We start from the raw sequence: 13,332 nt of genomic DNA, 5'->3' as shown, positions 1-13,332 counted from the left end.
AGTGCATTGCCATTTTATTTGATTATCATGGAAAATGGTATTTCCTGATTCTTTAGTTTTGGAGTAGGTTGAGATCTTCTATACAAAGAATATAAAAGGCTGACATTTTTCAGACTGGTACTTAATTGCATTCCGAAATGATTTCATCAGATGCTAGTTTGAGAATCTTTCAGACCTGATAGATCTGTTGGTACTATTTAGCGACTGAAAGGATTGAGAATTCGATCCACTAGTATCTCATTTTCTAAAAACAGCCTATTACTTATATATAGCCATTTTCTGGCTGAAATAGTAGAAGTAGCATTTAATCTGAAGTAGTTAACTTCATTTGTTCATCAACCAGTGGGTATCGGATCCGAGCCGGCAGTTTTAAACAGCTAAGATCCGAGCTCCAAGCCCCTCCCCCTTACCCATAATCTCCTGCCATCCCTCTGTGACCTCAGATCTCGTTTGCCGCGGTTGAATCAGCAGCTTAGAACGAGTTCCAGGCGTGGGAGTTAGTCGTTTAGTGAGAAAAAATCCTTATTATCTACCCTTTTTTTTTCTTGTAGCTAAATTGCTGTTGTGTGTGTTGCTCCGTAGTTAGAATTTTTAGTTATAAAATTTGTTAACTTGTTATATTTAGTGTAGTTTAATTTCCTCCCCGTGTGTGCGAAGGCGTGTGTGTTGGGCCTTGTGTTTTTTTAGTCAGACTATGTCTGAGGCCCCAAAAACCTTCTTTTCTAAATGCACTGAGTGTGGCCATAAGCTATCCCCAGCGGATGGCCACACTCGGTGTGTTATCTGCCTTGAGGTTGTGACCACCTCTCCTCAGGCTGCACTATTTCTGCAGCCTTCAACCCCAGGGCCCTCAAGGACAGGAGGTTGAAGTTGATTCTGGCTGGACTTTTGCCCCCGGACTCGACTTCATCCTCCTCTCCCTCCATGGCACCTGCCGCGGCCGCAGCAGTGCCTCCTTCCATCCCTGCTCCCCTGGCCGGGACTCATCCTCCCACCTTAGGCCAGGAGGAGAGGGAAGCAATCCAGGAGAGGAAAAAAGAGAGACATCACAAGCGGCGGGCCGGGTCTTCCTCCTCAGCTCTGCCAGCTAAACAAGCAGCCTCTCCCAGGGCTTTCGGGCTTTCTTCTTCCCGGCTCCATTCACCTCGTTTCTCCCCAGAGCCGGAGGAGGAGACCCGGTTGCCTTCGAGGTCATCGAGGCGGCACTCCCGGCCCGCCTCGGTGGCCTCTTCTAGGTCCACCCAAAGCTTGTCCGATGCAGATATGGACCGGATGATGTGTAGGTTCTTCCAGGCCTAGCTGCAGATGGGAGTGCTCCTGCCCCCCCCCCTCCAGGGGGGAGCTCAACCCCCTTTTTCACCCTGATTGCTCCTTCTCCGACCCACTTCCGGGGTTCGGAGCCTTCGGATTCAGTTTGCATAGGAGCCGGGGTGGTTCGACGCCTATAGTACCTCGTACTTCGGCTCCGACCGCACCCTCGAGTTTGTCAGGTCCCTTTTCGGATTCGAGCTATTGGAGCCGAGAGCTGAGCTTTGGATCCGGAGGTGTCAGTGTGTCTTTGACTCCGTCTCGGTCAGAGCATACTGGCCCTTCGGATACGATTGCATTGGCGGCGGCAACGGTCCACACATCGGATCCGAGGGGACTGCTCTTGGATCCAAGAGAGAGCAGTTCTCCTTCGGCGTTCGATGTTGTGGAGAGGGTATTGTCGAGGGATTCGAGGCCCCAGGCTCCTTCTACGGTTCCACCCTGCACTCTCTCTCAGATGGGCCTACCTTCCATCACCTGGCCCCAGGGACAGCCTGCGCCTGCGTCCCAGATGATTCCCTTGGAGGAACAAGATGTGGTTGGTGAGGCCTCTTCGGACAGCCCCGAAGGAGGTTCCTCACAAACGTAAGTGCAAGAGGAGGCACTTGGACTCACCTGAGTCCTTGACGGAGGACACAGATTTAAAGAAAGGGAAAAGTTCCCCAAGGTCACCCCCCGAGAACGTCTCGTTCGGAGACATCATGGAAATGCTTCGAATTAGAGGGGGTTGGTCAGCCCAACAACCTTCCTCGGATGAGTCTGTGTTTCTGGAGGCGATTGACGCAGGCCCATCTACCTCTTGGGTGTCTCCTCCCGCCGATCCCCTGGTAGATCTGATTACTACCAGGGCATGGAAGGAACCGGACACTGTGGAGCCCATTCCTAAGAGACCAGATAGAATCCTCAGTCCCCCCACTGATAGGATGGTTTGGAGCAAGGGTGCTCCAGTAGATGCCATGTTGGTGGCAGCCGCCACTAAGAAGGAAATAGCCCAGGAGAGTTCCTCAGTCCACCCTCCCAACAAGGAGTCTCGGACGATGGACCGCCTGGGGAAGAGGATGTTCGCTTCAGCTACCTTCTCCATAAGGTCGCTGAATTATATGGCACACGTGATACGACTCCAGCAGGATCTCATCAAGGAATATGCCGGGTCGCCCCCAGAGTCCATGTCGGACGAGGTAAGAAGGTATTCTCAGCTCGAATGTCCATTTCGAACACCTCTATGCGGCTCCTTTCCCATGCTACGGAAGGAGCCGCTAGAGCTAGCAGAGCTGGCATTCTGTTAAGACGACATGCTTAGCTCCACCTTTGCGATTTTGCGGAACCCTTCAAAGCGTCCTTCGCAAATGCCCCATTTGACGGTTGTTCACTATTTGGCAAGACCGTCTGCGACGCGCTGGTCCAGAGCGAGAAAGACGGGAAGACGTCTGCTGTCGGAGTCCTCTTCTCTTCTCCCCAGAGGTCCTTCTCCAGGAACCAAAGGGGACAAAAGAAGATGTGGTTCCGGAAGTCTCAACAGTCCCGTTTTGCTCCGGACCCCTTGTCCTTCAGAGGCAGAGGAGGACAGGGTGGACGCCGGCCCAGAGACAGAGGGGGACCAAAGAATTTCGGATCGAGAGAACCCTTTTCTGATCGGCCCGCGCACAGCAGCCCTGATGGGTTACCCGACTGTTACACTCTGGAGGCAGTCGGGGGGCGCTTCTCGAGGCACCTAGCAGTTTGGGAGTCCATTACAACAGATCACTGGGTGCTTCGAATCATATCCAGAGGTGACAAAATTCCCTTTCTGTATCCCCCTCCCAGACCCCAGAACCTCCCCGATGTCCCACCCAATCAAAGGGAGGCAGCAGCCGCAGAAATAAACCAGCTGCTAGAAAAAAGAGCAATCCAGCACGTCCCCCGAGACCAATCCGGATCGGGCTTTTACTCCAGGTTCTTTCTGGTGCCAAAAAAGACGGGGGGACTTAAGGCCAATCCTCAACCTGTCCTTTCTAAACCTGTCAGTGGCCAAAGAGAAGTTCCGGATGGTCACCATTCAATCCATTCTCCCACTCTTACAGGAGAACAACTGGATGTGCTCGATGGACCTCAAGGATGCGTCCTACCACATTTTGATGAACAGACGATCCAGAATGTTTCTCCGCTTCCGGCCAGTTCAGGGCCCTTCCCTTTGGTCTCACCACAGCCCTCAGGGTGTTCACCAAAGTTTTGGCAGTTGTAGCGGCCCACCTGAGACTCCAGGGAATACATGTCTTCCCGTACCTGGACGACTGGCTCCTGACCGCCCCCACCAGGCATCTACTATGTTCAGCCAGAAATTACTTCCTTCGCTTGGCGTCCCGGCTGGGAATCACAATCAACCTCAAGAAATCTTCCCTTCAACCAACTCAGATCTTAGACTTCATAGGAGCCAGGTTAGACACAAACCTATTGAAAGTCTTCTTAACTCTGGACCGGCTTCGAACTCTGAAGCTCCACGTACTGGCCCTTCTACAATCCTCGGCTCCTCCAGCAGAAGTGGTTCTGAGGGCTCTAGGTTCCATGGCGGCAACAATCAGTCTGCTACCTTTAGCTCGCTTGAACATGAGGATACTACAATGGACCTTGCAGGTTCAGTGGTCCATCCTGCAACATCCACTGAGGTCACCCATTTCCCTCAGCAGGGTTTGCAGGAAATCCCTGCTCTGGTGGATCCAGTCCCCGGACCTCCAGAAAGGGTGTCCCTTTTCTATGTCCCCACCTCTAGCCACGGTGACCACGGATGCTTCTCGCCTAGGGTGGGGGGGGCACTGTATGGGCAGAACCGTCCAAGGCACGTGGACCCATTCAGAAACCTTGTTGCATATCAATGTCCTAGAGATGAGAGTGGTGCTTTTGGCATTGCAAGCACTTCAGGCCCTTCTTCCCTTAGGGACAGTTGCAATTCAGACAGACAACATGTCAGTGGTCTGGTATATCAACAAACAGGGGGGAACCAGATCCTACCTACTTTGTCGAGAGGCCATGAGAGTTTGGGAATGGGCGATCTCCACCAACTGTTTTCTCATAGCGACGCACATTCCGGGTCGGTCGAACATTTTGGCAGGCAGGTTGAGTCGAACCATCCTCTCACCGTGCGAGTGGTCTCTGAACCCCAGAATAACAAAGCAAATCTTCCTCAAGTGGGGTCAACCTTGCTGTGATCTCTTCGCGTCTCCTTCGAATGCAAAGTGCAGCGACTACTTCACTCTAATTCCCCCACCAGGGGAATCCCCCAGAGATGCTCTGGTGCATGTTTGGCCTTCCAGTCTACTTTATGCTTGTCCCCCTCTTTCCCTAATGCTAAAATTCTTGCAGAAAGCCCGTCGGTTGGGGAGCAGAGTGATCCTCATAGCCCCATTCTGGCCTCGTCAAACGTGGTTCCCATGCCTATGGTCTCATCTAGTGAATCCTCCATGGATTCTAGATCCCACCCCTGATCTGATCTCTCACCCACTAGGATTATCATCCCCGAATCTGGACTACCTCAAGCTCACAACTTGGTTGATCCAGTTCCAGTAATAGCTAGGACTCCTGCTATCTCGTCCCATGTTAAGGCTATTTTAGTAGCCGCTCATAAACCTTCTACGAGAAAGGCTTATAACAGCAAATGGAAACGCTTTACAATCTGGGCGGAGCATAGAAAATTGGATCCCTTTACAGCTCCGATACCAACAGTTTTAGAATTTTTGTCAACTTTATTCGACCAAGGTGCTAGCTCTTCTACGGTCAAAGTCCAATTAGCCGCGATTTCCCATTATCATATGGGAAGTGATCTCGGTCCCTTAGCCTCTTCCGAATTATGTAAGACTTTCTTAAAAGGCACTTTCCTCTTAAGGCCTCCGGTTAAAGACGCAGTCCCTCCATGGGATTTAACCCTTGTTCTCCAGTCTCTGACGGCCCTTCCGTTTCCACCTGCAGCTTCGGTGGATCTAAAATATTTATCTTGGAAGACTGCCTTTCTCAGTGCTATCACTTCGGCTAGAAGGGTTTTGGAGCTTCAAGCCCTTTGCGCCAAACCTCCATACTTGGTCTTCCATAAAGATAAAGTTTCCCTCAGGACCAATCCCTCCTTTCTACCCAAAGTTGCTTCTGAGCCCAATATCAATCAATCTATTAATTTACCAGTTTTCTTTCCAAATTATCAAAACAGGGGTGAATACAAATTACATTCTCTGGACATACACAGGCAATTGAGATTCTACTTTCACAGGACCACTGAACATAGGAAATCTGAGCAACTCTTTGTATCCTTTGCTAAACCCTCTTTGGGCAAACCAGTATCAAAAGTTACATTGTCTAGATGGATTTCCCAATGTATATTTCTTGCATATAAAAGTTCTGGCCGGCCTGAACCTGAAGGAGTCCACGCTCATTCTACCCGATCGATTTCTACTTCTGCTGCCTTTTGCACCAGAGTGTCCTTGGATGACATTTGTTCAGCAGCCACTTGGGCTTCATCCCATACTTTCATTAACCATTACAAGTTGGATATAATTTCCAGAGGGAGAGCATCCTTCGGCTCTGCAGTGCTCCGGAATATCCTTCCATGAGGACCTCCCAAGTTTGGGTAGCTGGGGACTCTGTCCCACAGGTTGATGAACAAATGAAGTTAACTACTTCAGATAAAGAAGTTATGTACTCACCATAACGTTCCATCTGAGTAGGTAAACTTCATTTGTCAGCAACCAACCCCCCCCCCTCCATCCCCCTAACCTATAGTGCATCCTAGAAGGATTCCTTGTCCTTTTCTCCAGATAACACCAGGTTAGGATGTGCAGGTGATCCTTTGTTTTGTAATGTTCTGTGTTACTATAGCAAACTCGATCTGAGGTCAGAGGGGGATGGCAGCATACCTCTCAACCTGGAAACTTCAAAAATCTGGACAAGGTCCATGAAAAATAGGCACAAATCGGTATGCTAATTAACATCTAATTTGCATACACATTTACATAACCCACTCCAATGGAATTGTGGGATAGCTACTTTTAAACACAAATTGAAGAACAGACAACCAAAATATGGCACTAGAGCCTCCCTGCAGTCATCCCAATGTCCCATTACCCGGTTATTTCGGCCCATTTACCATAAACACTAATGTTTGCATACTGCTTTACTTCTACAATGATTTGGATTTTATTTTTACATTTTACAGCACAAAAACAATGCAAAAACACTAAGACATCTGCTAAACAAAGCAATACTGGCTCACAATGAAAACAGGCTTGGCATTAAAACTACTCTGCCCTTAAAACTCACATTCATTGAAACAGCATTGAAACCCACAGCACACCCAAAGAAAATGAATCTGGCCAGTGGTGGATAAAGATTACCTTTGGGGTGTTTTCAAATCATTGGCCCCTTGCACACAAAACAAGAAACATTCATGTGTTCTTTTCTTTGATACACCTTCCTGACTTGTATTATACAAGGAATATAATTTAATAAACACACTTGTTAGAGCGCATTCTAAATTTATTGTTTGAACATTTTTCCAGTAGGATGTACTGTACGCAATGAAACAAAACGCATGAACCAATAATGACAAAACTGCCCAATTCAGAACATTTCCATCATAAAATATTACTTCCACACCCACACTATAAATAAAATGACAGTAGTGTAAGCCATAGGCATCTTGCACAGCGCCTCTCATTTATTTTCAATTTCATTTTTTTTTTGGGGGGGGGGGACAAAAGGTCAAAAAACAAGGGCACATTTTAAACATTGCTTGTATAATTTTGTAAAGTTGCTAAAATAAATGCTGTGTTACCACCCTACATTTCACTGGCAAATTTTTAATCCAGGACCCTACGTACTACAGTCAGAACAACATACCGCTATACCAAATCAGCAGCTCCCTGAAAAATGGGAAGACTGAGACTTAATGGCTATCATTTAGTGAATTCATTTCTCACTTCTCCCCATAGCTCTCATCCTCTTAGCACAAAAAAATGGACAAACAAAGCCAATAATGGGGGAATACAAATTCAGTTCTCAATTTTCACCACAGCTCTCAACTCTCAGCACAAAAAACCTGGACAAAGTTCACAAGTAGTGGTGGCTAGGGACTTGCCAATGACACATTTTAAACATTGCTTGTATAATTTTGTAAAGTTGCTAGAATAAATGTTACCACCATGCATTTCACTGGCAAGTTTTGAATCCAGGACTCTATGCACTACAGTCAAAGCAACATACTACTATGCTAAATCAGCAGCTTCCTTTAGTGAATTCATTTCTCACTTCTCACCACAGCTCTCAACCTCTTAGCACAAAAAGCCTGGACAAACAAAGCCAATAATGGGGAAATACAAATTTAGTTCTCACTATAGCTCTCAACTGTTAGCACAAAAAACCTGGGGAATAAAAATTCAGTTGTCACTATAGATTTCAACTCTTAGCACAAACAACCTTCAACTTTTAGCACAAAACAACCTGGACAAAGCTGACAAGTGGTGGTAGCTAGGGACTTTAGGCTCTTTTTACCCTGTACTGAAGTTACAGGGTTTGAGCCTGAGTACCTCCAGCCACCAGGTTTATTGAATGGGGGCATGTACACACACACACACACACACACACACACACACACACACACACACACACACACACACACACACACACACACACACACACATTCCATTCTCAAAAGAATCAAAAATGTTCACTCCTGTTCAGAGTAATCAATAACCGTTTTTGGAACTATTAAACTCATCACATTTCCTTCTGTCATCTTAGAATTGCTCATTGCGATAATATTTGCTTATTTATACATATCAGTAGAAGCTAGCAAACTAGTATTTTGAATTGACTGGTGTTGCCAGTAACCTAAGATGTTACATTCAACCACCAAAACCTAAAGCTGATAAGGACAGTCATTCAAAAACTGTTGAATTTAACCTTGACTAAGGATATTCTGAAGTCGGTAGTTCACTGATCACAGTTTTCTGAAATGTTTGAGTTTAGCTTTCTGTTTCTTTCTTTCTTTTCCTACAAAATACTTATCAAGCTTTATCTGTGCAGGACTATAACAAGCTAACCAGTTTTTGACAGTCTTCTCTAGTTAGAGGAAACAGAGGCCTTTCTCAACAAGATCAGTGCTACACAGGCTAGGATTACATGATACTACAGTCAGACTTCATGTAAGGAGCCTGGGCGCATGTGCATACACACACACACACACACACACACACACACACACACACACACACACACACACACACACACACACACACACACACACACTACTGCAGTTACCTTAAAGTTCCCAAACAGCAGATTCAAACATTCCCATTAAAGTTCTCTGCAATTCGTTCCCATTAAAACTCTCAGCAGTTACCTAAAATAAGCTCTCAAACGGCAGTTTCAAACGTTCCCATTAAAGCTCTTCTTGCTCCGTTCCCGGCTAGTTGCTTCAAGCTCGCATTCGGATTGCCATTCTGAAGCTCCATTAGTTGCTTCATTCGGACTGGCATTCTGAAGCTCCGTTCTGTTTCCCGCTCACAGTAATGCTCAAATTAGAGCTGCATTTGCGGCCAGCCGGAAGAGCTTCCTTTAGCTCAATTCCGACTGGCTGGATGGCCTGACGGCACTGATGTCATCGCGCACGTGATGACATCATCGCCGACAGCGCGAAATTAAAAAGAATTCAAAAATAAAAGGGAAAAAATCGGAAATGAAGGGGTGCCACTCGGGAATCGTGGGACCCTTTCATTTGAACCCCAAAACTCGGTAAAAACCGAGTAATTCGGGATGGTTGGGAGGTATGGATGGCAGGGGATTATGGGTAAGGGGGAGGAGCTTGGAGCTCGGATCTTAGCTGTTTAAAGCTACCGGCTTGGATCCGATATGGATCCGATACCCACAGGTTGCTGACAAATGAAGTTTACCTACTCGGATGGAACGTTATGGTGAGTACATAACTTCTTTTTCTGTAATCCTGCCCTTCTTGGCCATAAACTTCCTTGAACATCTGAATAAACAGGGATGGCCATCATAATGATCACTGCTGCAGTAGCCTTAGCTATATTATATCCTAACAACTATATAACAGCTGGCTAGCTTCAAAGCTTCAGGGCAGCTTTCATAGGTAGGTACTAGGCTATCTGCCCGAAGGCATTTATAAGCCTAGCCGGAATGTGTTGGCTTTTGCCACCCCTTTAGATTAGTTCCCTGTGCCTCTGTCCAGCAGAGCCATTGAAGTGATCCCCGGGGTAAACTTTCTGTTTCCCATCCACTCGTCAAGGTTTTTCTTGAAGAAGGTTAGCGAGGAGCTCTGACTAATGTAGATTGGAATCTTGTTCCAGAGCATGGGAAGTCTCTAGGACAGGCATGTATCCCTCCAGCATGTCCTATTTATTGTTGTGGTGAGGGTTAGATCCCTAGAGCGTGTGGCTAGAGGGGATATGGTTTTCTTTAGGTGGAGCATATCCATCAATTCTGGGTTAGACATGGCCTTGTATGTCAGACAGAGATCACCTCTGAGTAGGCGGTATGCAACCGAGTACAGCTGGAGTTTCTTCAGTCGAGCTGCATAGGGTATCTGTTTGAGGCCAGTGATCCTCTTGGTGAGCTACTTCTGTGGTCTTTCCAGCTGTTGCAGGTGTTTTGTAAGGTATATCCCAAATGGGGCATTGTACTCTATGATGGGTCTGATGAGTGATGCATAGAGGGGCACAATGACCTCTTTTGATATGGATACAAACCCTTTTGTGATTAGGTTGGCCACATAGAAGGATTTTCTAACTACTTTGGTAATGTGATTATCAAAGGAGAGGTTACTATCTACTTGGGTCCCCAGATCCCTTATTACGTCTTCCGTATTTAGGGGGCTCCCACCTATGTGGTAGTTTGTGGATACTTTGTTTTTCCCCAAAGCGGATGACTATGCACTTTTTGGCATTTAGCTTGAGGGCCATGGTTTTGACACCAGGTATCTGTCTCAGTGAGACACTTTTGGAGGATGTCTGTGTCCGCCGGAGAGTCAATTATAGCCCCTAGTTTGCAGTCGTCTGCGAACTTGGTCAGCCATAGTCCTTCTGTGCTTGCCTGTACCTCTGAGAAGTATATGCCGAACAGGAGGGGTCGTAGGACAGCCCTCGGGAACGTCACTTGTGACCGGTTTAGAGTCAGACCTAGCTCCCGCAACTCTTACCATGTTGGTTCTGTCCATGAGCCAGTTGGCAACCCATCTCGTTACATAGGGGTTTATGTTCAGGCTGGTGAGCTTGTCTATAATACCAGAATGGGGAATGATGTCGAAGGCCTTTACGAGGACTAGTTAGGCTGTGTGGACCACTTTTCCCTTGTCTATAGCCTTGGTAACTGTCTCAAAGAAGTCCACCAGGTGTAGGAGGCATGATCTCCCCTTAACAAAGCCGAACTGGTTAGGGTCCAGTGTTTGTAAGTTCCCAATTTTATCTGTTTATGAGATCCATGATGATGCACTCTATAGCCTTGCAGACCAACCTAGTCAGACTTATAGGGCGATAGTTCCCGAGGTCTGTTGTGGCTCCACCTTTGTGGAGCGGAATAACCGTTGCTGTGCGTCGCTCTATGGGCACATAGCCTGTGGAGAGGCTGTGTTTGAATAGTGTGTTTAGGTGAGGGGTTAGTTCATCTTTGTGCTCATGTAGGACGCAGCCTGGGACACCGTCCAGTCCCATTCATGCTGTGTTTTTGGCTTTGGAGAGGTCTGTTTTGACCTGAGTGTCTGTGATTTCAGGGGCACTACATTCTTCTGGTATGGTTATGGGCCCTTTTGGAGGTGAGAGGGGGGGTGAAGTTTGCACTGAACCTGTTTGCCAGGATGTTAGCTATATCGGTCGGTTCAGTGTATTTTGTGCCATTCTGCACTAACTCAGAGCAGATCTGAGAATTGCCACTTAGATTATTGACATAGCTAAAGAATGCCTTGTGGTTATCTTTTGAGTCCTTGGCAATTTTTCTTTCAAAGTTAGCCTTGGATGATTTTATGAGGGATTATAGTTTCTTGCTGATACTGATCAGGGATGTCTTCCCTTCTTGGGATTTTACTCTCTTCTGTACTAGTTTCCTCCTCCTATTGTATAGCTTGTTTATGGCAGGGGTTCACCAGACTGGTTTCCTTTTCTTGGAGGAGTGAGTCTTGGTTTTGCTTGGGACAGCACAATCCATGCATTCTTGTAGGTGCCCATAGAGTGCATTAGTAAAGGATTTTGCAGCTTGGACAGCGTTATCCTTTGGCATGGGGCCTTTGAAACTTTCCACCTCGGCCTTAAGTAATGTGAAGTTTGCTTTTGAAAAGTTTTTCACGTTGGTTTCTTTGACCGTGGGTGGGGGCGGAATGTGGATGTCCAGAGTGATTAGTTTATGATCACATCTACCCAGTGAGGGATTGACCTCCGGTGTGGAACACCGGCCGCCCATGTTGGTGATGACCAGGTCCAATATGTTGTCACCTCTGGTGGGAGTGTTAACCAGTTGATCCAGGGTGTTTGAGTTTATAAATTCTAGGAAATGTTGGGCAAGGGAGTTAGTACTTGAGTAGTTCTCCCAGTTAATGTTTGGGTAATTGAAATCACCCAATATCAGGGTGTTTGGTAGGACCTTTATATTTCCTAGTGTTTCCAGAAATGCGGAATGGGGGTCCTGGGACATGGTGGGTGATCTGTAGCAAGCTACAATTTGAATTGCAGTTTTGCCTGTTGTTAGTTGCATGTGGATGATCTCTGAAGCATCGTGCTGTGCCACTAACCTGGAGGTGTGGGTATCCTTGATGAATTTGGTTTTGTGGCCGAAATGTATGGTATGAGTTGTAGCCTGGTAGTGCTGGGGTGCTCTCTGGAGCCTTAAACCAGGTTTCTGTTACTGCACATATATCGATTTTCTCCATACTGAGGAGTGCCTCGAGTGCGTGCATTTTGAGGTTTAGACGTCTGGCATTGAGTAGCATTACCCTCAGTTTTTTGTTACTTGTGCTATTTATGGCGGTGGGTTTGTCCATTGCCTAAAAATGGCACTATGGAGGTGGCAAGAGCCTTGGCCAGTATTCGAAAGCCTACGAGTGACAGGTGCAGGCAGTCTCTAGTGAAGCAGCATGGCTTGTCGAGCATGTCATCCCAGGCTGACAGACACTGGATCCCCTTTGAATGACACCAGAAGATTAGCCAGTTGTTGAAATTGATAATTTTTTCTTTATACCGTGGTATCATTCTTGGTAAGGGCAGGATGCTACTCAGGGTCAGGGTCATACAGGCCTGGGCTTTGTGGTCAGAGAGCTCCTTCATGTCTCTTTTCATGTAGTCCAGGGAGGTACAGCTCAGGTCATTCACACCAACATGGACAACGACAGAGTCGTATTTGTACTTGTTCTGGAGTGACCTGAATTCTTGTGTTATGTGTCGGATCCTGGCACCCGACAGGCAGCTAACAGTAACCTTCTCCTTGTTCAGCCTAGTGAGTGGGACGTCAGTGTGCCTGACTCTATTTTTTTTGTGTTGGGTATGTCATTTTGCCTTAAGGGCTGTGATTGCGTGGCACACTGGTTTTGTGAAGTATGTGTTTCATGGTTTGTGTTGGGGGGTGGAGATTGCTTGGATGCCTGCTTTGGAGGTCTCTTGCTTTTGTAGATTTTTATTTAGAGCCTCTGAGTACGTTTTCGTGTATTTGTATGTGTTTTTGCCGGTGCTGGTTTCATAGGTCTATGTGAGATGGTGGTGTGATGCAAGTAATTCCCTTCTCCTCTTGACTGTCTGGTCCAGTCTTGGCGTTGAGAGAACTTAGCCTCCAGTTTGGCTGTATAATTGCATCTCTCGCATGTATTAGTGTTTGGTGGTAGGAGGAGAGGGTTGTCTGTGTACATGAGGCAGTTGTAACATTGCCTCAAAATGCCCAGATGCACCAGTTGGACCGGAGAGTGCACACATCCAAACTGTCAGGCAGCTTGAGCTGAGCTGACTAAAAGACAAGCGTGGACACTAAGCCCTTCAGAACTTTACTGATGCCAGAGAGAATGCTCCTGTAAGG

The 13,332-nt window shown here is 46.9% G+C and overlaps 1 protein-coding gene across 1 annotated transcript in view; it reads left to right on the top strand.

Annotated features, from left to right (window-relative positions):
- The window catches only part of TEX261 (testis expressed 261), a 719,138-nt gene that overhangs the window by 588,847 nt on the left and 116,959 nt on the right, over positions 1–13,332 (top strand). The window lies entirely within an intron of this gene.

The sequence above is a fragment of the Protopterus annectens genome, chromosome 2.part2 (genome assembly GCF_019279795.1).
Source record: "Protopterus annectens isolate FY-2018-M chromosome 2.part2, PAN1.0, whole genome shotgun sequence".
In the NCBI taxonomy this organism is placed as follows: Eukaryota; Metazoa; Chordata; order Ceratodontiformes; family Protopteridae; genus Protopterus; species Protopterus annectens.
Note: the sequence above shows the minus strand (reverse complement) of the source record. Positions and strands in the feature narration are given on the sequence as shown.